The sequence below is a fragment of the Pogona vitticeps genome, chromosome 2, assembly GCF_051106095.1.
Source record: "Pogona vitticeps strain Pit_001003342236 chromosome 2, PviZW2.1, whole genome shotgun sequence".
In the NCBI taxonomy this organism is placed as follows: domain Eukaryota; kingdom Metazoa; phylum Chordata; class Lepidosauria; order Squamata; family Agamidae; genus Pogona; species Pogona vitticeps.
This window is the reverse complement of record NC_135784.1, coordinates 184,759,766-184,785,078: the sequence shown is the minus strand read 5'-3', so window position 1 is coordinate 184,785,078 and position 25,313 is coordinate 184,759,766. Positions and strand designations below refer to the sequence as shown.

The following is a 25,313-nucleotide window of genomic DNA, read 5'->3' as shown; positions in this document are numbered from 1 at the left end:
CACAGGGTAGCTAAGCCACAGGAAAGCATGGCTTTCTCACTTACCGTTGCCCTCCCACCAGCAAACAAATAGATTTTTATTCAAATTTCTTCAGATTTATTCATATTTTTATTGGGCAACTAACTGGCTGCTGGTAAGAGGAGCTTTAAACAGGTAGATGCCACACTTTTAAAATTCTCTTGTTTTAAATTGTTCCCAATTTAATTTTGTTTTGCTTGTTTTAAAATTTTACCATTGGGTTTTTATTTGTCACCTCTCTATAATCTGGTTGGGAATTGCCTTGAAACCCAGTTTTTGAAAAAAGAGAGGCTATAAATAAAATAAAATAAAATAAAATAAAATAAAATAAATGTATTCGTGAAGGCTTTCACGGCCGGGATCTAATGGTTGTTGTGGGGACAGCACTCTGCCGGCCACAGAGACTGGAGAAACGTTAGGAATAACAACCTTCATAACACGGCCAAAGAGCCCGAAAAACCCACAACAACCAAATAAATAAATGTTTTAAATAATTACCCCAATATATTGTCCTATTTGCATAGGAGAAGATGGGACTGGTGTATCAGCAGGTTATGTCCCAAAGGAACTGGAGCCTGAAAAAGCAGCCATTTTGCCTCCAATTCCAAATCCTCCAATTTAGGTCTTCAGTGCAGTTTTGAAAGAAACAGACCTAGGTATGCACTTACTTGTGGCAAAACCAAACATTACACAGTATAGGGCTTGGGGCCGGGGTAGAAGAGACTAGAAAAGCATTTGGACTGAAGACATCAGAGAGAGAGAGAGAGAGACCTAGTTTTATCAATGCATGCATCAGGGTAGTCCTGAGGACTGGCCAGGAAACAACATCCTAGCAACTGCCTAAGTCTGTCTGTGCTGCTTTGAAAACAACTAAACTCAGGACAGATTGGGGGCAAGGCAGGTTAGCAATGGCTCCAAAGGGAATCAGAATGCGCTACATCTTGCAGCTTCGTATTTGCAAGATGCTTTGCAATTTTTTATTTGCAAGTCCCCTAGTTCTTCCTTTAGAATCATTTAGATTTTCTCACCATCTTCTTCATTATGGCCCTCCAATGTTTTGGGCTTTTGGTGATGATGATGCAGTACAAATGCTTTAGTCGGACGCAGTGGCACCTGCTGGTGAGCTCAAAGCTGCTCCATCTCCACAGGGTGATGCATCTGGGATCCTTCGCAACCTCCATCTGTACAGAGACTAGTGCCAAGGATGCGGTACTGCCCCTCCCTGCCTATACAGCCCTTGCTGCTGTCATCCTCTTTGGAGTCACCAGGCTCACAGATGGCCCTTGGCTGAGCCCAACAGCTGCTGCTTGGAGATTTGGCAAAGCAGAGAAGCATGTGGAGATCAGGGAAGCAGGAGTGGGAATGCAAGGAGGAGTGAGAAGAGAACGCCTGTGCAATAAAATGTGTAAGGCCTGAAGTAACCCTGTGCTCATGAGCACAGGATGGGAATTTGCCACAAATTCAGGTTGTCAGGGACCCAGCGCTGGATAAAACGTAACCAGAACGAGCATCACCCAAGAAACAAAGCCAAGAGTATTTCCCACTCTTATTATACAAATATACTCCTCTGCTGACAGTGTGATGCCTAGTCTCAGAATTACAATGCAGCAGAACTGAAATGAATATATTTGTGTGTTTTTGTGTGTGTGTGTGTGTGTACAACACATGCTTCAAAGTCATAGAGCCACTAAACACAGCCAATTAGTTAACTGAATCTGTTGTTAGCACAGACTGAAGTACAAGTGACACAGGAGAATAAAGCTCTTGATGTTTTCATTTTTTAACTGAGGAACAGCAGCAGGGCATGTCAAAATGGATCAAAGCTATGACAGGAGCTATTTTCTCAGTCTAAAATTGGGATCTGACAAATATTCAAGATTATCTTGATCTTTGAAATTTTCTGAGTTTTGTCACCCCAAGACTTCCTGACAAGACTTCTTGTGTCAGCAAGATTTCCTGTTTTTTCCATAATAACAGGATCCTCAAGTGATTCTTCCCTATCACCATTTTTTTAAAAAAAATTAAATTTGAAGTGCCACTGCTGGCTGACTATTACAAGTCCTTCACAGAATGACATCTTCCTATATAGAATTCAGCAAAAAAAAAAAAAAAAAGGACAAATGAAATGACAACTTGCTGAGGAGCAGTGCAACTCCTGTTTAGAATGCCAACTTTTCTGTGCAATATCCACCAGAAAAAGCATCAACCTGCATAGAATGTTTCAGTTTCTTGCACAGGACAATAGGCAGTAAGGAGGACAAGATGCCCTATCACCAACAGCAAAACCCTTACTTAATCTGGAGCTCCCACAGTAAAAAGAAAAATACAGGGGAATGTGGCCTCTGATTTTCACTGTCAGGTATAGCGTCTCCCTAAAGAAAATATAATGAAATGCTATACAGTAAACTATTTACATCAAGTCCTTGAAAAAAAAATAATTTATGTCATTAAAAGGCAGTATTAAAGCTAGCAGTTAGTGTACAAATACTAAAAGGGATCAAACAAATACCATAAAAAACATAAGCAACACCAAACCACATTCAAAGCAGAAAGGCACAACAACCCAACAAAACCCACTCAGGCAGCCAGTCACTGAGGGAAAGCTTGCCTGAAGAGAAAGGACTTCACCTGCTTGTGGAAGGACAGTGAAGATGAGGCCAGTCTGGCCTTGTGGTGCAGCAGTTAAACGGCTGTACTGCAGCCAAAACTGTCCTCACGACCTGGGGTTCAATCCCAGGTAGCTGACTCAAGGTTGACTCAGTCTTCTATCCTTCCAAGGTCAGTAAAATGAGTACAGAGCTCATGGGGGGGGGCAATATGTAGTCTCCATAATTAACTTGTAAACTACCCAGAGAGTGCTACGGGGCAGTATACAAGCAGCACACTTTATTTTTTGCTTTTTTGCCTCTTGTGGGAGGGAGTTCCAAAGTCTGGGAGCAACAGAGAAGGCCCTCTCCCTCGTCCCCACCAAATGCAGCTGTGAAGGTGGTGGGACTGAGAGAAAGGCCTCCCCTGATGATCTTAACCCTTGAGCAGGCTCATAAAGGGAGATGCAATCCTTGAAATAGCTTGGACCCCAAGTCATTTAGGGCTTTAAAGGTTAGAACCAACACCTTGAATTCAGCCCAAAAACGGACCAAGTGCCAGCGGAGCTGCTGTAATTGGGGGGGGGGGGTATGTGATCCCTGTAACCAGTCCCAGTCAGCAATCTGGCTGCTGCATTTTGGACTCCCTGAAGTTTCCGGACATAGATTCATAGAAAAGTCCTCCATTTCTACAAACCACCTAAGCAGCACTCCCCCCATGCCCTAATACGTGAAATACACTATTTGTAGTGGGTTTAATATTCTCTACATCCTTTTACCACACAATAACTCAGCTGACCTGTGTCCAATAGCACAAGCAATTATACGCTTCTGTCTCATTGTGTAGACATCTAAAAAAGCTTAGGTTTGTACAGCAGGGCGATGTACTTGTTACCACACAGTTCCCATGTGAATAAAAGGCTGGTTGTAGATTCCAGGCAGTCTTCTTGATCTTGCCCTATGCCCAAGCAAGATAACAAAGCATCGGACCCTGGTGGCATTCTGGCAGGAGACCATTTGTTAACAAGGGGAAATTTTCTTCTACAAAGACAAGGAGTAAGCAAGCAACAGTCATTTCCTTTCAAACCTGCAATGCCCAACCTCCAGCACCAACCATTTAACTGAAGGAAGAGCCCAATGTAGGAGCAAAGTGGCAGATCCCTTCCTTCTCATTAAAGTCACAGGAAGAGGCTACTAGCGATAGTATATTACAGATCCTGTTCAAAGATAAGTTGGTGGTGAAAAACCTGACCAAATCCAGCCATTGTTAGTGGGTGACAGTGAAAGGATGATGCCATTCACTGAATCAGGAAACTTGACCAAGAACAGCTTTCATTGGGTTCCTCATAGGTCATGTTGTATCTTAACAAGGTTTTCAAGGTAAGTGAGATATTTAAGGAGGGGCTTTATCGGTTCCACTCCCCCCAATGAGTTTCCATGGCTTAGGGGGGAATTGAACCCAGGCGTCCTGAGTACTAGTCCATTCCCCAATCCATGGCATCACACTGGGTACCCAACAAATCAGTCACACATTTTATATCCGCCCAAGAGGCAGTGCCCTCCTTCATCTCTCTTTTTAGCTTTGTGACACAAGTGCCTAACCAAAATTAAGAGGCAGGATAGTTTAGTAATATCATTGTACTCACCATAAAATCCCTGATTCATTAGAATCAGAAAATTAGGAAAAGGAAGAGATAATTAATTAGCTAAAATCAAATCAAGCAAAAAGACTGGACAAACAATACCAGCAAACAGTTATACAAGACAAGCATGTAGTGAATTGCCCAGATGAGGTGGGTGGACCCAAATGCACTAACCCATCCACCCCCAGCACACATAGGCCTACCTACACAACTGAAATGGGTGAACACTAACACAATCCACTCAAACTTCTCCTCAGTTGTGCTGTGTCAAGAAAAAGTTTAGTTCTACACATTCTGGGGAGAAGTACCTGTGATTTCAAAATGCTCTGTTCTATCTTTCATCTTCCTCAGATTGTTCAGATTTCTTTTCTTTTTGACTGCACGTAGGCAGAGCTATGGTTTTTCCTGTAGTGATATATGGAAGTGAGAGCTGGACCGTAAAGAAAGCTGATCGCCGAAGAATTGATGCCTTTGAATTGTGGTGCTGGAGGAGGCTCTTGAGAGTCCCCTGGACTGCAAGGAGAACAAACCTATCAATTCTAAAGGAAATCAACCCTGAGTGCTGACTGGAAGGACAGATCCTGAAGCTGAGGCTCCAATACTTTGGCCATCTCATGAGAAGAGAGGACTCCCTGGAAAAGACCTTGATGTTGGGAAAGTGTGAAGGCAAGAGGAGAAGGGGACGACAGAGGATGAGATGGTTGGACAGTGTCACCGAAGTAACCAACATGAATCTGACCCAACTCCAGGAGGCAGTGGAAGATAGAAGGGCCTGGCGTGCTCTGGTCCATGGGGTCATGAAGAGTCGGACACGACTAAACGACGACGAGGCAGAGAAGCAGCAGATCCAATGGTCAGTTTGCTTTCCCTTCTATCCTTCAGTTTCCACTTTCTGCTTTTGTTTGGGCCCCTGAGACATATTGTCCCACTGAAAGTCCCCAAAGAGGAAAACAAGCACAGAGAAGGAAAAACTCATCTAATTTGCTGGCTAATACAAACCACCCAATTTATATTTCCCAGACTAGTGTCAGAATCAGAATGCAATTATTATTGTTTGCACATTCCTTCAAATTTTGTGATTCAGTTCTTCAGTCCAAACACCCATACAAAAATGCACATATTATGTGTTTTCTTTCTCCTGTTAATTGTTTGCTTCCTGTATTTCAAATTTCAAAAATCTGTAAGACTTTTTTTTTAAAAAAAAATAACATACTTTTTGTTACATACAAAAGCAAGACATACTCAAGAGAAATACTGTACACAAAAATCTGTGCAAGAAATTCTGTAGAGGCTTTTAAGGAAAAAAATTAGCAAACTTTAGCAGAAATCGATGTAGTCAAGTCAGTGCTCGTTGGGACAGAGCAGAATTACTAATGACATTTAGTTTTAAGCTAGTTTATTCCTGCATGGATTACTTGAAAACAAGGGAAAGGAGTAACAGATGGGTGGTGAAAGTGTTGATTCCATTTAGAATCATTCTCAATTGTGAACCATGATGTATTTTGCAAAATTACTGTTCAAACTTTTGATGTTCTGTAGTCTGAGATTGTGAAGTACCACGTTATATTTCTATAGAAGTTTTTCAGAAATGTAGCAGTCTGAGAAGTTTTAAATGAGAAAGCAGCATCATAGCAAACCATTCTCACAGTGCTTTGCTTTTGTATGACCCCTCCTCCCCAGTCCTGAACATCATGCACAAACTACTTATGTCGGCAAAACACGACCTACATAAATACGTCTTGTCATAACAAGCATATATCACAATTAATCACACAGGAGATGTTCAAATCCTTCCAGCTTAAAAAGTAGAAACCCTTCGAGGACAGAAAGAAAAAGCCACTTTAAGTTGGCCCACTTCAATTCAGCCTTTGTGTCATGCGATCAGTTAAAAATAACTTTGAATGCACTCATTTTATAAATGGAGCAAATCCTGAAGTAGTTGATCGTGTAGTTATATTCTGTGTTTCAAAATGTCTGAAAGTTGTAGAATCTGAAACTGACAAGTTCATACATTCCTAGAAGCTAAACATGGAAGTAGACATAGAAGAAAATTTAGTACAGTACGTGCAGCATCAATTACAACTACAAGCTAGTGCAGTGGCGGCAAACCTTTTTGGGCCAACCAGTTGGTGGCGGGCTGCAGCAGCGGAACCGGAAGTGGCAGTGGCAAAACCGGAAGTGGTGGTGGAAGGGGGAATCCTAGGCACAGATGTGCCTCCAGACCCGCTACTCCGGATCCGCCGCCAGTGCCAACTGCTCCGGATCCTGGTCCGCTGCCTGTAGAAGAGCCAGCACCGTGGCTGCAGCCACCTCCTGAGGTTTGGCTGCAGGGAGTGGAGTAGTGATCCAGCGACTTATGGCTCACGTGCACGCAGAAAGGGCTCTGCGTGGCATAGGGTCACCAGCACTGAGCTAGTAATAAATGATCATGATCTCCATCTTGAAACAGGGACACAACACAAAGTAACAAAAGCAACAAAGATGCCCCCTGTGCATGTATTAGGATAAATTTAATCTCAGGCTTATTTGATACTGATCCACTGAAATCAATGGGACTTTGATTTTGCTAGTTGTGGCTTAGCAAGGCTAGGTAGGATTGAATCTGCATTGGATCCAGATTTAGTGAGACTTAAATTGATTCCAATTGCTCTGTTCTAAGTGTCACTGAATCTAGATCAATCCCTTGTACAGTGGTGCCTCGCAAGACAAGCGGTCCGTTTTACAACGAAATCACATAACGACGAAGTTTTTGCGATCGCAAAATGATGTTTCCTATGGGGGAATTTTGCTTTGCGATGAGCGGTTCGCTGCTTCAGGAACCGATTCTCGCAAAATGACGATTTTCCTACAGCTGATCGGCGGTTTCAAAATGGCTGCCGGGTAAAAAAAATGGCCACCCGCTGTTTTCTGGGACAGATTCCTCGCTGCACAGGCAGCAAAAATGGCCGCGCTATAGAGGATCTTCACTGGACGGTGAGTTTCAAGCCCATAGGAACGCATTAATCGGGTTTTAATGCGTTTCTATGGGCTTTTAAATTTTGCTTTACGATGTTTTCGTCCTACAGCGATTTCGCTGGAATGAATTAACATCGTAATGCGAGGCACCACTGTAATTACTTTGCCGCAGAATTCTACTCATAACAGGTAAATTACAGCCCACAGGATGCATGAAAAATTTAAATAAACTAAGGAATGAATGAAGACGAAGATGACAAAAGGCATTTAGAGACCAGTTCAATATGCGTTTGGAAACCTAGGGGCAAGGGAAAAACAGGTGAGGGTGAAAGAACAAGCAGTACATGGAAAGAGTTTGTAATTTCTCCACTCTTAACCTGCACCTCACCCACACAACCAGTTTTTCCTGATATAAACAGTGATATAGAAAAACTGGCCACTGGGATTTAATGTGCCTTACGTACAGTTCACCTCTGTAGCGCATTGATTTATATCATGACTTTAGAAACTCTACAATGGGTTGTCATTTGAAGCTATTTTCCTTTTCTAATACTCCACTTACACACATCAGGGATGTGTAGACAACAAGACAAAACTGAAGAAAGGATAATGGCTCTAAATGATCAGCAAACTGTTTGAAACAGGATTCTGGACCAGAAGTATCCATTAAACCAAATCATTACTAAACAAACATTAACTGAAATTCTATTGGTGTTCATGTAAGGTTTGTGTCATTTGCCACAGCTATTTAAAGCTAATTAATGACGTTCTCTAGGCACATCTCAGCTGTGCAGTCAGGCACATGACCAAGCAGGCAACCAAGATATGCAGCTTGTCAATTAGCTACAATTAGGACATAAGCACACAGAGGTTTGTCCTTGGTTGGCGGGAAAGTCTCTATAACACGACTCGGCATTTACATTCCTGCTGCAGTTCACTAGAAATGTTTCATTATCCCAGGAAGAGTCATTTCAAGTATTCATACATAACACAACCACCCTCATTCTTCTCTGCCATTATCACCGCCCTCTTACTCAACCCTTTCACCATCATTCAGATCCCTCCTTTTTAAAAGTTTAGCAAGTAAGATAGTGCTAAACTAAGAAGTCATGGTAAGCATTTGAAATAGCGTGTACTTCACCAAACAAGAAAAAATATTGTTAGAAATACAATTTTCAAATTGTGTTGCACTTGTAGTCCTTGTTAGTGCAAACTGAAGGCAGGCAAAAGGATTACGGTTCACTCCGGCAGTACACTCCACGCTTTGCATCGTCATGTCATCTGGACATGCCCAGCAATGGCCCTAAAAGACCAATACAGATGATCACATGAGCCAAAAGCAAGACAAAATAACGTGACTCGAATTGCTACCGAAAAGAACAACAATAACCCACAGGCCCTACTAGACGAACAAAAAAATAGCATGTACTTTTGCCAGAAGGCTGGATTAAAACCAACATGATGTAGTCAGCAGAATAAATCTCAAAGGGTACAGTGGGAAATGCGGCACAAACAGGGGGACAAAATCTTGTCTTTGTCACTCCCCAACTTACACAAACCACCAGGATTCTGCCCATTGAAGGGTAGTCTGGAGTATGATATGTATTTTTGATAGCAAATATATTCAATTATTTTTACAGGGTCAACATTTCAAGTACAGTGGTGCCTCACTTAACGATTGCCTCGCATTACGATGAATCCACTTTACGACGATCTTTTTGCAATTGCAAAACGATGGTCTAAATGTGGGAATTTAGCTTAGCGCTGATCGGTTCTCTGCTTCGGGAACCGATTTTCGCTTTACGACGATCAAAAACAGCTGATCATCGGGGTTTCTAAATCGCCGCTGGGTGTTTAAAATGGCTCCCCGCTGTGCTTAGGGACGGATTCCTCGCTATACAGACAGTGAAAATGGCCGCCGTATGGAGGATCTTTGCTGGACAGTGAGTTTTTACCCCACTGGAATGCATTGAACGGGTTTCAATGGTTTCAATGGGGTTTTTAATTTCGCTTTACGATGTTTTCGCTTAACGGCGATTTTCCTGGAACAGATTATCGTCGTTAAGTGAGGCACCACTGTACAGTAATACAATTTAAATTTCATTAATGATTTCTGAACTTCCTATGCAAGTGTGGTTTTGTATTATGCTGACACTGAACTTCATATGTAACACTTATTACAAGCAATACCTTATGCATGCTTTTCCAGTATGTTTTAAAGCAGAAAGAGGGAATGCCTGGACAGCCCTTTCAGTTTTCTCAACAACAACTGTTCACACACATAGAAAAAGAAGGAAGGGCTTTTTTCAGTAAAGGGCTTTTTATTGTTGCCTTTTGTGTCATGATCAACCTATAATTGAGAAATGATTTTTATTTCCAGCATTTAATATATTACAGAATGCAAACATACTAACAATGATGAAAAGGAACAGTTTCTTGAGGGTATCATATTCATAGCATTGTTAAATCCTGTAAATCAAATGTCTCATATTTCACCTGCATATGTGTGGTAGTCTCCAGCGAATGTTATTTATTTATTTTATTTATTTATTAAATTTATACCCTGCCCCTCTAGACCATGTCTGTTCATTTGCTACCTTTATATCCCACCTCAGATGAGCTCAAGACAGTCTATCTGGCAATCCTTCTTCCAACTTTACCCTCACATCAGCCCGGGAAGATATGCTAGGCTGAGAGAGAGGCACGAGTCAGAGATTATCTAGCTAGTTTGATGGGTTTGACAGTTCCAACCCCTATTCAGCATCCTAACCACTATACCACAGTGATTCCTCCCATTTCCTAGCATAAAGGGGAAGAATACAATTGAAAAATCTTTTTTCTAATAGCAATTTTTATTTTCTATAAAAGTTAGATTATTCATATCAGCATGTCTTAAGAAAAATAAAGTTTAGAGCCTGTTTTATTCCATTTTTCTTTTGTAACATTTAATTTTTTTCAGAACAATTTCGAATTTTTTTCAGAACAATTTTTTTTGAAAGAGCTTACCATTCAGTATGGGATAGGTTTTCTACTTTCATTAGAGTAATTAGAATAAAAGTCCATTTGAAACAGACACAAAAATGGCTTTTTTCATTTTTTTTCTTTTTTAAAATTGAAAACCTCTTATTTTCTTTTGAAATTTCTGATAAGAAAAATGATACTGGTTCAGATAAAGAATATTTTCTGAACCATATTTTCTACAAAAAAACCCCCACACAAAACAAAAAAAAAACCCCACACATAGATTTTGGGAAGGCTTATACTGCCAAAGTCTCAGATGTATACACAACCATGTTATGGAAGATTAGTGTGAATCAGACTATATCCATGGAGAAACAGCAGCCGTTTCCCCCCCTGAAAACTTGCAGCTGCAATCACAAAAAATGGCTGCTGGCCAGTGCACAAACAGAAACAGCAAGCACAAATTTCGTATGTGCCATCAAGTCTCCTCCAATTTATGGCAACTCTATGAATAAGAAACCTCCAAAATGTCCTGTCTTCAACTGCCCATCCGGTCAGTCCATCTTGTTTTTGGTCTTCCTCTTATCTTGCTGCCTTCCACATTTCCAAACATTACTGTACAGTATTTTCCAAAGAATCCCGCCTTCTCATTATATGCCCAAAGCAGGACAGACTCAGTTTCAACATTTTTGCCTCCAGAGATAGTTCAGGCTTGACTGGATCTAGGATCCATTTGTTCGTCCTTCATGGTATCTGCAAAGCTCTCCCCCAGCACCACATCTTGAATAAATAATTTTTTTCCTGGCACTTTTCTTTACTGTCCAGCTTTCAGACCCATACTTGATGATTGAAATACAAGAGTATAGTAGACATAGAAGAAAACACATCCTTACACTTGATGATACAGTGTTTTCCCGAAAATAAGACAAGATCTTATATTAATTTCTGCTCCAAAAAATGCATTAGGGCTTATTTTCAGGGGATGTTTTATTTTATAGTCATGTCATTTTCTTCTGGTTGCTGCACAATGGTGGAGGGCAGGGTTTCCACTTAACTGGGACTTATTTTGGGTGTAGGACTTACATTACAAGCATCCTGAAAAATCATACTAGGGCTTATTTTCAGGTTAGGTCTTATTTTCAGGGAAACAGAGTATGTTCTAATTCTTTCATTGTTGTTCTACCTAGTCTCGGTCCTCTTTTGATTTCTTGGCTGCAGCCTCCATTTGGATTGATGATTGAACCAAGGCATACAAAATCTTCCACTATTTCAATTTCTTCAGTGTCAACACAAACATTATGTAGTTCTTCTGTAACCATGATTTTTGTCTCCTTATCGCAGTCCTTCTTTGGCATTTTCTTCTTCCACTTTCACTAAAAGTCATATGAAGTCATTGCTGCTTTCTGCCAGTAAGATCTTGTCATCTGCATACCTTAGATTACTGATATTTGTTCCATCAGTTTTCACTCCTCCTTCATCTGAATCTAGTCCAGCTTTCTGCATGGTACATTCTGGATACAGATTTGAACAGATAAGGAGATAAAACACATCCTTGTCTGACCCTTTCGTCTATAGGAAACCATTCTGTCTCTTCATAGTCTGTCCTAACAATAGCTTCTTGTTCACAATATAAGTTGTGCATCAGGAAAATCAAGTGCTGAGGCACACCCATTTCTTTCACAATCGCAAACTACCCAGGAGCTATTGCTGTTGGAGGAACCAGTAGAAAGAACTGGACCAGGATAACTACCCTTTCTCCCATATATGCCCCTATGCACCTTGCACCCAGACTCTTCTATGTGAAGACATTAGTTTTGCACCCATTCCTTCAACACAGGTATTCATTCATTTCACAATGACTTATGGATGATACTGTCTTCTGTGCACTGCACTCCTGAGATTATTTATTGGGGTAACAATAACATGGCCCTAAAAAGTTGCAGATTATCACTATGAAAAATCTTACCCATCACATTTCTTAAGAAGCAGAAAATAACTCAGAGTACCAGTCTCAGAGGCCTTCCTATCAAGCTGCTCCCTACCGAGTTATCATCTACTGGGGATCTGTTATTTATTTATAGCTCTCCTCACTGCAAAACCTTGGTGGAGGTAGAAAAAAAAACAAAGATAGAACAGCAGGTAAATCAAATAGCATACTGATAAAATATCATAGAAACTGTCACCATATCCTTGGTTATAGGTTAACATATGTTCAGAAAAGCTCCTGCAGACATACAGATCTTTTTTTACTCACACCCTTGCTTGTCCTTTCAAAAGTCGTGTGGATCTTTAAAAGAGCAAAGGCAACAGAAATCATGAGTCCCCCTTACCCCCTCCCCTCACAATCCCACAGCAGCCAGTCTGTTGTACGATGTCGTGATTGAGGCCTCCAGGCTTCCCAGAGGACTTCAGGTGGAGCAGTGCCCATCCCATTACAGAGTCACAGACAGCAGACAGTGCATCAGGTGTGCATCAGGGGAGGGGGGAAGGGGCAGCTGCTTGCCGAAGAACTCTCCTGGGATGCCTTGTTCTTGCCTCACACCTTGACTGGCAGCCAACAAACCCTGAGAAAGGGAAGTGCCATTAAAAAGCTGCCACGCACACCTGCTCACAGCCAGGAAGATCCTGGAGAGGGAAGCTGTCACGTTAGCAAGCACAGAAAAGCTCCTCAGACACAGGGAGCGGGTGGCCCAAGCCGGGATGGAAACTTCAGGGCCAAATGGAACATTTCACACAGAGGTGTGATCTACATGCCTCTCTTAAATCGCTCCTCAGTCGGCAGTCACTCCTGTTATTTCATGACCCCACATTAGGATTAAAATGCTGTTGTAGGTGACAAGGTTTTCAACGTCTGTGAGAGATTGCCACTGTCTGTGAGTTTTCGTGGCCAAGCAAGGATTCAACCCCAGGTCTCCTAAATCAGAGTCATCACTTTTATCCACTGTACCACACGGGCTCTCAATACAATATCAGAAGTAAGGAACTAAAACATGTCATCATTGGAATAGGAAAAGGAGTGTCAGAAAAGACTACTGTCCAGCTGAGAATTGTGGCATTCTACCAAAATACGTACAAGAGAACACTAGAAGACATGCACACAGGTAGAAACCCTACCCCCTTCAAGGAACTTTGGCAATCTTCTCAAAGCTTCTGCATCATCATAAAAGCCAACAGAACAATAAAGCCCCAGTGATGGAACATACTCCTCCTCCACCATCATCATCATCATCAGAAGAAGCAGGGGCTCAAGTGGTGCTTTTGGAGAAGCATTCATCAGTTTTTCACTTCATGAGACAAGTAAGAACCAAGACATTTTTCTTTTCAAAACTGGTCGTGCTGCCACGCTGTCAAAGCAACATGCTTGGCACATCCCATCAGTAACTTCTTCTTCTTCTTCTTCTTCTTCTTCTTCTTCTTCTTCTTCTTCTTCTTCTTCTTCTTCTTCTTCTTCTTCTTCTTCTTGTTACATGTTGTCAAGTTGCCTCGAACTTATGGTGACCCTATGAATGAATGCCCTCCCAAATGTCCTGTCTATAACGGTAGAACGTCTTTTGAACATATTTTTCCAATATCAAGTCTTAAGAGTATTGCTTGTTTACCAAGCAAGTCAACAAATACTGAAGCAAAGCTATTATCACTAACATTACTATTTTCATTACTAATTGCACTTCCTACAGATTGAACCTGAGACCTTACTGATGTGAAGTGTATGTTGTACCCTTGCCCTATATAATATAAGTGCAACATACGATGAGAAATATGCCATTCATAAGAAAAGCACGTGACATGCAACTACAGAAGAACCCCCTTGCCTCTAAATAGCTTTTCTTTTTTGAGGTGGGCAGTTGCTCTCACAGGCAGAAGACACAGCCCTAAACCTTCTTCGAAGGGCAGCACCCATTTTGACAGAAAACCTTTCCTATGCCATGAAAAAGTGGACAGTGCCTTTTGCCATTAGCCAGAGAAGCTCTTTGTAAACAGATCTTCCCACAGACAGGAGAAAGCCAACTGTATAAATGCCAAAATCCAGTAGTCAGTCACAACTAGAGTAGATGCATTGGATCAATGGAAATTTGATGAGTCAGCTCTTCTGTAATGACTCAATTACCACACAGTGTAACATTTATATTACATTATGGCTGAAATCCAATCGTAAATTACAACTTAGAGTAAGCCTACTCTATGGGCCTACTCTAAGTTGTAACTTACGATTGGATTTCAGCCATCATGTAATACAGTATAAATGTTACACAGTGTGGTAAGAGTAAAAATACAATTGGCCTACAGTTATTCAAGACATTTATTTACTCACATACAAAAAGATTTCTAGCGTCCCTTCATATTTTCTAAGGTCACAATTAATAATTTGATTTGTGCACTCCATGCATGTGTGATTACAGATATGTTGAACATGCACTGACCATGTGATCAAAGAATTTACACATTATCCTTTTCATGCTTAGTTCACACTACTTTAACAGAGCAACAACAAAGCTGCATTTGAGACATACCGTAGTCTATCTTTGCAAGTATACTTGAGCATTTTGGATATCAAAATGCATTTCAGATTTTTCTCTTTTTTGTATCTGTTACACATTTGTATAGTTAAGTCAACACCTCCCCAAAAGAGAGGCAATGCCTTCAGTGTTGTTGTTGTTGTTGTTGTTGTTGTTGTTGTTGTTGTTGTTGTTGTTGTTGTTGTTGTTGTTGTTGTTGTTGTTGTTGTTGTTGTTGTGTGCTGTCAAGTTGCCCCTATGAATGAAAGATCTCCAAAAGGCCCTGTCCTCAACAGCCTTGCTCAGCTCTTCTAAACTCCAACCTTATACTTTCCGCCTTTAGAGTCAATCCATCTCATATTTGGTCTTCCTCTTTTCTTGCCACCTTCAGCCTTTTAGAATCTTGTCTTCTCATGATGTACCCAAAGCAGGACAGCCTCAGTTTCCTATTTTTTGCCTCCAGAGATAGTTCACACTTGATCCCCTATTTGCCTTCCTGGGCATCCAGGGTATCCTCCAGCACCACATCTTGAATTAATATTTTTTTAATGTCAGCTTTCTTAGTGTTCGTCTTTCAAAACCATACATGGTGATTGGAAATACAAGAGTGTGGATGATCTTGGTCTTGGGCTTCACAGCCACCTCTTTATACCTAATGATTCCCCCTCCCCCTAATTCTTTTATTGCTGTCTTTCCAAGTCTTTTTTCTGGCTGCAGTTACCATTTGGATTGATGACTGAACCAGGGTATACAAAATTATGATTAATTCAACTAGAGTTCTGCTTTGGCACTTCCTTTTTTCATTGTCACTGAAAGCCACTCCAAGTCATTTCTGCTTTCTGCCAGTAAGATGGTGTCATTTGCATATCTTTTATTGCTGCTATTTCTTCCACCAGTTTTCACTCCTGCCTCATCTGAATGTAGTATGCCTTTCTGTATATGTTTGTGTGCAGACTGAACATATAAACGGATGAAATACACTCTTGTCTGAAGCATTCTGTCTCCCTTTTTTTAAAAATGGTAGCTTCTTATCCACAATACAGCTCACGCATCAATCAAAAGTGCTCAGGCACACCCATTTCTCTCTGAATAATCCATAGTTTCTCATGATCTACACAGCCAAAAGCTTTACTGTAGTCTATAAAGAACAGGCTGATCGTCCCCTGAAATTCTTTGGTGTGCTCAACGGACCAGCTGATATTTGCAATATGATCTCTTGTGTCTCTTCCTTCTCAGAATCCAGCTTGAACATCAGGCATTTCTCATGCTATATAAGGTAAAAGCCTTTGTTCCAACACCTTGAGCATCACTTTACTTGTATGTGACATTAAAGCAATGATTCTATAGTTATTGCACTACTCGGCATCCACTTTCTTCGGGAATCTAATGTACACTTTTTCAGTCCATATTTGTTGGCATATTCTTGTTAGGATTTTGGCATACTCAGTCCCTCTGGCCTGAGACAGTTCTATTGATATTCCATCTACCCCAGTGATTTATTTCTTCTTAGTACTTTCCGAACAGCTTTCACATCACTTTTTAAACCACAGATTCTTTATCAAAGGATTCCTCTTCAAAGGAGTCTCTTTTTCTCTTCTGTATAGGTCTTAAGTATACTATTTTTATCCTTCTCCTTAATTTTCTCCTGGTCAGTAAGCTTCCCTATTTGTCATTAAGCATTCCTATTTTATGTTTAAATTTCTCTTTTGATTTCTTGGCTCTTCTAAAGGAGATATCTTGTTTTTCCCATTTTGTTGCCCTCCTCTATTTCTTTGCACTGGTTATTTTAATAGTTCTCTTTGTTTCTACGTAACAGTTACTAAAAACTGCATTAAGAAACCTATCATCTTTTACTTTTGCTTCTCATCTATCCTTTGCAGTTTTAGATGTTTCTCCCATCATTTGTCTAGGATTTTCTTTTCTTTTTACTACAGGAATTGTCCTTTTGCATCCATCCCTAATAATATATCTGGTTTCAATCCATAGTTCTTCTGGTTCATAGTCAATTTAGTAATGCAAATCTGTTCCTTATTTGGATTTTAAATTCATCAGGAACATTGTTCAAATTATATTTTGGCACCATGATCCTTCTACTGTTCTTCTTCAGCTTTACTCTAATGTGAGATATTAACAGTTCATGAACAGTACCACAATCCATTCCTGGTCTTCTTTGGGCAAAGAGAATACAGCTTTTTCTTCTCATGCTTGCAATTATATATTTGTTTTCTATACTGACCATCTCTTGACCACATGTACAGCCATATGTTTGGTTGCTTGAAGCATGCATTTGCAATAAACAGACTGTTGGCTCTGCAGAACTCTGTGAGTCATTCTCCCACTTCATTTCTGTCCCCTAGGCCAGTGATTCCTAACTTTTGGTAACCCAGGTGTTCTTAGACTATTACTCCCAGAAACTCCTGCCAGCACAGCTGGTGGTGACAGCTTCTGACAACTGCAATCCAAGAATACCTAGATTACCCAGGGTTGAGAACCACTGCCCTAGACCACATATTCCAACAGTATTTGGTTCTGGTTTGCTCCCAATTTTTATGTTCTAGTCTTCTATGATTATTAGCACATCCTGTTTTGATGTGTGATCAATTTCCTCTCGGATGCATGCATAAAAGCTTTCAATTTCATCTTCTTCAGCATCGGCAGTTGAAGCATAGATCTGAATGATGGCAATATTTTCCACAGAGTCTGGTTGATATTATTTGGCCAGACCTTGGATTACAGCACCCAACTATGTTACATCTCCTCTCAGTATTAGAACTACTCTATTTCTTCTAGAATGGTCATTTCAAGAACAGAACACTTTGCAGTTGTCTCACAGAAAATATCCCATTCCAGTCCACTTTAATTCACCGACATCCAGCACTGCAATGTGTATGGGTTCAATTTCTTGCTTTACAGTTTTCAATTTACCTTGATTTATACTTTTCACATTCCATGTTCCAATTTACTACTGTGCGTGTCAGCCACTAGATGTCCTTTTGGCATTACTCTAGTTGTGTCATTAGTAACAGAGCTATTTGTAGATGTCCTTTGCTCTTCCCCAGAAGCTGACGGAGAGCTTTCTGACCTGGACATCTCATCTTCCAGCATTATCTCCTGTTTCACTGTGGACTATCTCATCATAGGTTTTTCATGGCAAGAAAAGTTCAACAACAAAAGTTCAACAAGCGTTTACCACTGCCACCTTCTGTGCAATACTAATAAATGTTAGCACCTCTGCCGTTGCCTCCTTTGCCAGTGTCATCTTCAGCTGCTGTTGCTGATCAGTAGCTGCCTTGAAAAGGTTGATGCATCATAGGGTGGCCCTGCTAGGAGTCAAGGCTCATAATAAGTCTGACCCCCTGAAGGCATTGTTCACCGCTTCAAAGACATGCTTAACCCACTTCACAATGTTAAGGTGTGTGTATCAAAGAAGGGGGAGTATTATTATAGCACAATCTTATTCATATCTAGTGAGAAGTAGATCTCACTGTGCTCAATTACTCGTGAGTCAAACAAGTTTATAATTGCACCCTAGAGAGTAAACCCAATCTGCTCAGATATAGTATCTGAGGCTTGTTGTGGGTTTTTCGGGCTCTTTGGCGTTTACTAGGATCTATGAGAAATGGGCATGAGAATATTTATTTATTTATTTATTTATTTATTTATTTATTTATTTATTTATTTATTATGCTGCCCACACTACCCAAAGGTCTCCGGGCGGCTTACAACATTTAAAATACAATAAAAATTCAGAACAATTAAAATAGAATTTTTATATATATATAAATAAAATTGCCATCGGACCCACAGCTAATATTATTTCAATTCAAAGCCTTCTGGAACAGGAAGGTTTTGACCTGGCGCCGAAATGTCATCAGCGTCGGCGCCAGAGGAATCTCAGTCGGGAGGGCATTCCATAGTCTGGGGGCAGCTGCCAAAAAGGCCCTATGGCTCTAACCTGTACTGCAAATGAAGAATACAGACCAATGCATTTTAATTTTACCATGCTACCAATCATATGGATAATACAGTAATTGTAACAACATTAAAATTCTACCTTCTCTAACAAAGAACACAACCTAATAATCCAAAGATATTTACCAGCAGACATGATTCAGCAAAAAAAAAAAAAAAAAAAAAAAAAAAAAAAAAAAAATTGTTGGGGTCATCATCAGGAGCCATTAAAAATTGTGATCCAATTCCTAAGCACACTTACTGTACTAGAGAGCAAATCCAAGTAAGGTTCTTATAACTTTCCCCAGCTATTTGACAAGATACAGTACCAGGGTATATCTTGGTTGCACATTTGGGCGGATAACCAGGGAGACAACTGAGACATAACTCAACATCTCATCAATTAGCCACAATGAGCTGCAGCCAGTTATGCAAACCTTATGCAAACATCAATAGGATTCTAGCTAGTTCTGAGCAACCATACTGATGGTTAGAATGCACAAAGGCTGTTATCTATCAAGCATAGCTGCTATACGTCTAAAGTTACTAAAATGGCGTCTGTGAGATAATCCCATACAAAACTATACAAGAATGAAAGGAAACTGTGTTTGCATTAGCAGGAGTTCTTGGTGGGAAAATGCCTTAAGAATTGTCTTAACAGACCTTATGATCTTACTTACATATTTACTTGAAATATATATCCAGCCCATTAACTTGAAAAGCCTTTCGGGGTGCCACAAAAGAGCCTCAATACAATCTTAAAGTTTATAAATACAAACACTTTAAACATTAGAATATATACAAACTATGTACTAACACATGGGAATGGTAGAATCTGAATCTTCTGTAGTTCTCATCACCTTAGCTGCTCAGAGAGCAAGTGTTAATTTGAAAGAAAAAAAAAGCACACACACACAGCAATATCCACCAGCTGTGGCTACACGTGCCTTAGGTGAGTGATAGCAGAAGCTACATCACTCTTCCATACAGTGCCCCACTCTGTGTGTTTCCAATTGCCTTTTCACAGACCATAAATTCATCCTTCTGTCCAAAATCTGGCAAGCTTTTAGAGAAGACTAGATAAATGGGATTATGTGGAACTAGAAGCCTTTTTGAGTTCCATGAATGGCATTCATCATTATGCTGTAGGTAATCACTGTAGAAACCAATCACTGTAGAAACCCATCATCTATAGAATTAATAATATGTACATGTGTCTATGGGCCAGGTCAGACATCAATAGTCACAAACCTATTCCATGCTTATATAAATCCAATTCCATCCTTTACTTCCTGATTCACAATAACTAGTTTCTTATGATATGATCCATTTCAAAATTCAAAACTTCAGTGCAAGTCTACCACAGATTATTAAGATTTAGAGCGAATTCCACTTACCTAAACGCCCTCCCAAAATATTAGGACCCACACAAATTCAGTCTAAACACGTACGAGATGTACACATTAACACTACTGCAGACATTCCATCTACTTTATATAAATATATATTACATAATTTTTCAAACAAAATGGCTCTAGTTTTACCATTAATTAAGGGGAAGAAAATGTTAATGAGCCTTGTGGTACAATGGTTAAACTGCAGTACTGCAATCAAGACTCTGCTCATGACTTGAGTTTGACCATAATGGACTCAGATTGCTAGCTTGAGGTTGACTCAGCCTTCTGTGCTGCTGAGGTTGGTAAATTGAGTACCCACGCTGCTGAGGGGGCAGTGTAGCCTCCTTGTGTGGTGTATAACCAGCACATTTTAACAATGAATCAACTTTCTTCCCATTTTCTGCATTTTTGCGGTTATATTATGCAGCTAAATTGTAAGAATAATGTGGCAATGTTATTTCTGGTATATGTATATAAAGCCCTGATCTATAATTCTAGGCACAGTTACTTGGAAGTAAGTGTAATTGAAATAAACAGGTCTAACTTAGATAATGGCGGAAATGGTTAAGACCAGGGCATAATTGTACTATCAAACCAAATGCCTCAAGTTCCGAGATAGGGTTTCTTTCATTGCCAGTCACTTAACACTGACTAAGTGACAACAACATAAATACTGGGTGGAATGACAAACAACTTGAGGTGAAAACATACACACTCTCTCTTATTTTATTGCTGTTGAGAGATTTGCTTCTTATCCTCACACAATGGCATGCACACTTGATGGGTATGAACTTTACACTTACTACAGTTTCTTATGATATGATCCACTTCTGTAGTACACTTACTACAGACTGGAGTCAGGCGCTAGGTCTGCATAATATTTGTTGAGCATCTACTAGGACCTGAAAGGAAACACTCCTGGATTGAATACTGGATTAAGCAATAATCCAGTGAGACATGGATTTTTTTTTTCCTACACTACCTGAGACACTGCATTGTTTTAACACATTGTGGGAAAACAGAATACTGTATAGCTTAAAACAGAGGGGAGAGGCCATGCTACAAGGCAATCCACCCACACCAATGAATCTTAACAGGTACCAGCAAGAACACTTTGCAATAGACCCCTGAACTATCAGTGGCAGAAAAATTAAGAGCAGTTTTTTTGGCTGTAAGACCTGGATGTTGTATGGCTGATATGAAAGACTAAAAAACCCTTCACTTTACTTTCAAACTTTCAGAATGAGACAAGTATAAGAATATTTCCACCCAGCTGAAAATAGGCAATAAGAAAAAAGAGTTAATCAGTAGCTTTGTCGTAAATTTGGCATGGTGACTATTATTTTTATTTCCCAGAAGAGGAAAACAGAAACAAGGGGAAAACAACATCACAACACAGTTGAAAGCCAACAAACCCTTCAATGCCACCTCCTTACATGTTGTCATCATCCCCACAGTTGAAATAAGCCTTCAGATTGATGGAAGGAAATGTTAGGTGGCAAGCATTCCTTAAAACGTAGAAATGGAAGCTCTACTTGTTGATATAAGAAGACGAAGAAAAAGCCACGGGCACAATAGTTTTAAAATGTAACGTTATAAAGGAAAGTTGCATGGCCTCCCAGCTGCCTAGTACCCAAAGGAAGCAAAAGATTGCCTTGCTTTTTTTACACTTTTAAAAGTATTTTAAAATGTAAGTGCCTTGGCTTTGCAGACAGGTCTAGTGGTTCACTGCACACAAACACACCCACACCTGCTTGCCGGCAAAGCCATATTCTAGTTATCTGTGGCTCACCAACACCCCATTCCAATTTATAAAAAGTTACCAACCTGGAAGCAAAGAAGCATGTCTGAGTGCCAGAGCCACCAGCAGTGTCTCTTTATAGGCTATTACCTCTTTGTCCCAAGGACAAGGCACTGGAAGTCATTCGGCACTAGCGAGGGGGATTTTTCTTTTCTTTTCTTGTGACTTGTCTTTGAAGTTGGGAACCTACCCACAGACAAATCCTTATGACCTAGTGGGGTCCCACTAATGTTCTTAATACAACACAACAGAAGGTGGACATGAAGACTAACTGCTTTTGTAATAATTGGTTACTTCAACTTTCTAAAGGAGTGGTGTATCTTGTTTAGAAGGAAAGTTGTTGTTCCCTAATGCTTCCAGGAAAACCAAACACACACACACACACACACACACACACACACACACACACACACACACACACACACACACACACAGAGAGAGAGAGAGAGAGAGAGAGAGAGAGAGAGAGAGAGAGAGAGAGATTGAGAGATTGAGAGATTTTTGTGGCAGAAAGTATGTCTTGTGGCATGGGGAGTTGTGGGGAGGCACCATTTGCACCCCTGTTTTGAATGGTGATTCCACAGATTAAAACTTTCTGCTTATTAAATTATGCAGAACCTTCTTTGTTTCACTTCCAAGTCAAAAAGGCACTGTTTGTTCTCTTTCAGTTACAGATGTAACCACCTCAGGGTGGTCATGATAAATTATACAAATATGTGTTTTGTGTCCAAATGGGGGAAAAGCCACCAGACAGTCTTTCAATCCACTATCCTCAATTTCCACTTGCATCCTCCTTCTCTAATCTCAAAGATCCCTGGAATGAATTTCCCTCCTGCTTCATTAAAAAAATAAATATAACATACTCCTTCAGAATGGAAAGTATGTATTAATATGTTAAAACAAAACCTTTATTAAAATAACACAGGACACACTGTCCCTTCCTAGTCTTGACTGTATTTCCTCCTTTGTACCCACAATTATGTTCTACGGTATGTATTCATTATTTAGTAGATGTCATTACCTTGTTTCCCCAAAAATAAAGACAGGGTCTTATATTAATTTTTACTCAAAAATACATTAGGGCTTATTTTCAGGGGATGTTTTATTTTACAGTCATGTCATATTCTTCTGGTTGCTGAACAGTGGTGGAGTATGGGATTTCACTTAACTGGCGCTTATTTTTGGGGTAGGTCTCTATTACGATCAGCCTGAAAAATCATACTAGGGCTTATTTTCAGGTTAGGTCTTATTTTCAAGGAAACAGGGTAGAACTAAAGTATTTCTGTCCTGCTGCCATGAACTCTTCTTGACATTTGCTTTATGAACTTATTCACTCACTCTCTCCCTATCCTTGGATCTTCTCAACAGTCTTATCAGTTAAACACACTAAAGAAAACAAAGATACATGTTAAGGAATAGCTTTAAAAACTGTGAAGCATATCAGATCTCTATCAAAGCAGTTTTAATACTGCAATATTAGTAAAAAAAAGTTTTCCTATGTAATTTAAATGTAACTCTACCTTCCTAAGAAATGTTTGACTTAAAACAATTTCTATTTTGTTGGGCGCAGCGCAGACAAGTCCTGTTAGCAGCAACAGTGAGAGTACAGTATAGTCAACTAAACAGGAGTTACAGGTTGTTCTGATCAGGAGTGTGGCAAGGCAGGGGAGAGTTCTTTTCCATATGAGTATGGGAGAGACATCTTATGTAACCCTTCACTCGCTATTGCACTCCTAATTCAAACAGATTTCCATTATGGATGTTCTTAGCACCAGAGGAAAGTTCTCTGGTATGTATGAGATCATTTTCATCTGCAAACCTCTTAATTTACTCAGCGGTGTGAGGACCAGAATATATTATGAGAATACTTGAGATTACAAATACTGTATTGAGTAAAATTTAATTACAGTACTAGTCTCTATTAGAGCAGACTGGTTCTACTTCCAATGATTAAGAAGGCTCTTCCAGAAATGAGTTTTTAAAATATTAAATGCAGAGCTTTTGGTTACTAATTTGTTGTGCAGGACACAGACGTTTTACACAAATCTGTACTTCTGTTGCAAATATAAGTCAAAATCCTGTTGCTTAGTGCAGTAAATCACACTAAAGCAGGAGAACTGATTCAGTGGGGATTTGGCGAGTCAACTCCTCTGTAAATGCAATTGATTCAAACTGGCATACCCAGTTGTGACTTGCTACACAAAAGCAGTAAGCTGCAACTAGAGTTGATCCACTTGTATCAATGCAATTTATGGATGAGGTAAGATGTATAGTCTCTAAATCTTGTGACGTACTAGTTCCATTCTATTTGGCACTTGTTAGGCCCCATGTTGAGTACTGTGTCCAGTTCTGGATACTGTACTTTAAAAAAGATACAAACTAGAACAAGTTCAGAGGAGGGCAACAAAGGGACTGGAAATCAAGCCCTATGACAAAAGATCAAAAGGTTGGACTTGATGGCTTTAGAGCCCCTCTCAGTTCCATTATTCAATGTGGCTAGCCATGCATCCAGTCACTCAGATTGTCTGGAAAGAGCCTAAAACTAAGGCCCTGGTCACACAAGAGAAATGTTTTCTACTTTTTATGATACTTTCCATATGTCTGTTGTACTGAATTGTGATCACATTTATATTCCAGGACAAACATCCCAACAATTTTTAGCAGTACCGTTTTATTTCCTCCTATTGGCGTGGTGGCGCTGTGGGTTAAACCACAGAAGCCTCTGTGCTGCAAGGTCAGAAGACCAGCAGTCGTAAGATCGAATCCACGTGACGGAGTGAGCTCCCGTCGCTTGTCCCAGCTCCTGCCAACCTAGCAGCTTGAAAGCATGTAAAAATGCGAGTAGATAGATAGGTACCACTACAGTGGGAAGGTAACAGCATTCCGTCTCTAGTCATGCTGACCACGTGACCATGGAAACTGTCTATGGACAAAAGCTGGCTCTATGGCTTGGAAACGGGGATGAGCACCACCCCCTAGAGTCGGACACGACTGGACTAAATGTCAAGGGGAACCTTTACCTTTATTTCCCCCTATTTGAATCATGGCTGGCTACACCATGGTACCGGTTTACTTTCTCTCTTGCTTCAAGGGACAATTTTGCCCCTTCATTGATATACCAATGTAAAAACAATAATATATTCGCGAAGGCTTTCACGGTCGGAATCTAATGGTTGTTCTGGGTTTTTCAGGCTCTTTGGCCGTGTTCTGGAGATGTTCTTCCTAACGTTTCCCCAGTCTCTGTGGCCGGCACCTTCAGAGGACAGCAACCTCCAGTGAGATACTTTTATCAACATATTGATGTATCAATCACATTTTTAAAAAATAATGTGCATGCCACAGTAATGGCAGCCCCCGTCACTTGTCCCAGCTCCTGCCAACCTAGCAGTTCGAGTAGATAAATAGGTACCACTACGGTGGGAAGGCAACGGCATTCTGTGTCTAGTCACATTGGCCACGTGACCACGGAAGATTGTCTTCGGACAAGTGCTAGCTCTATAGGTTGG

General features: G+C 40.3%; 1 protein-coding gene and 1 long non-coding RNA gene across 20 annotated transcripts in view; one reads left to right on the top strand and one right to left on the bottom strand.

Moving 5' to 3' along the window:
- NFIX (nuclear factor I X) overlaps window positions 1-25,313 on the bottom strand; it is a 291,019-nt gene that overhangs the window by 122,768 nt on the left and 142,938 nt on the right. The window lies entirely within an intron of this gene.
- LOC144587136 (uncharacterized) overlaps window positions 1-25,313 on the top strand; it is a 63,192-nt gene that overhangs the window by 18,225 nt on the left and 19,654 nt on the right. Inside the window, exon 1 of the long non-coding RNA XR_013542328.1 lies at window positions 1-25,313. This exon is cut by the window's left edge and continues 18,225 nt beyond it; it is cut by the window's right edge and continues 17,233 nt beyond it. This is a non-coding gene — a long non-coding RNA (uncharacterized LOC144587136).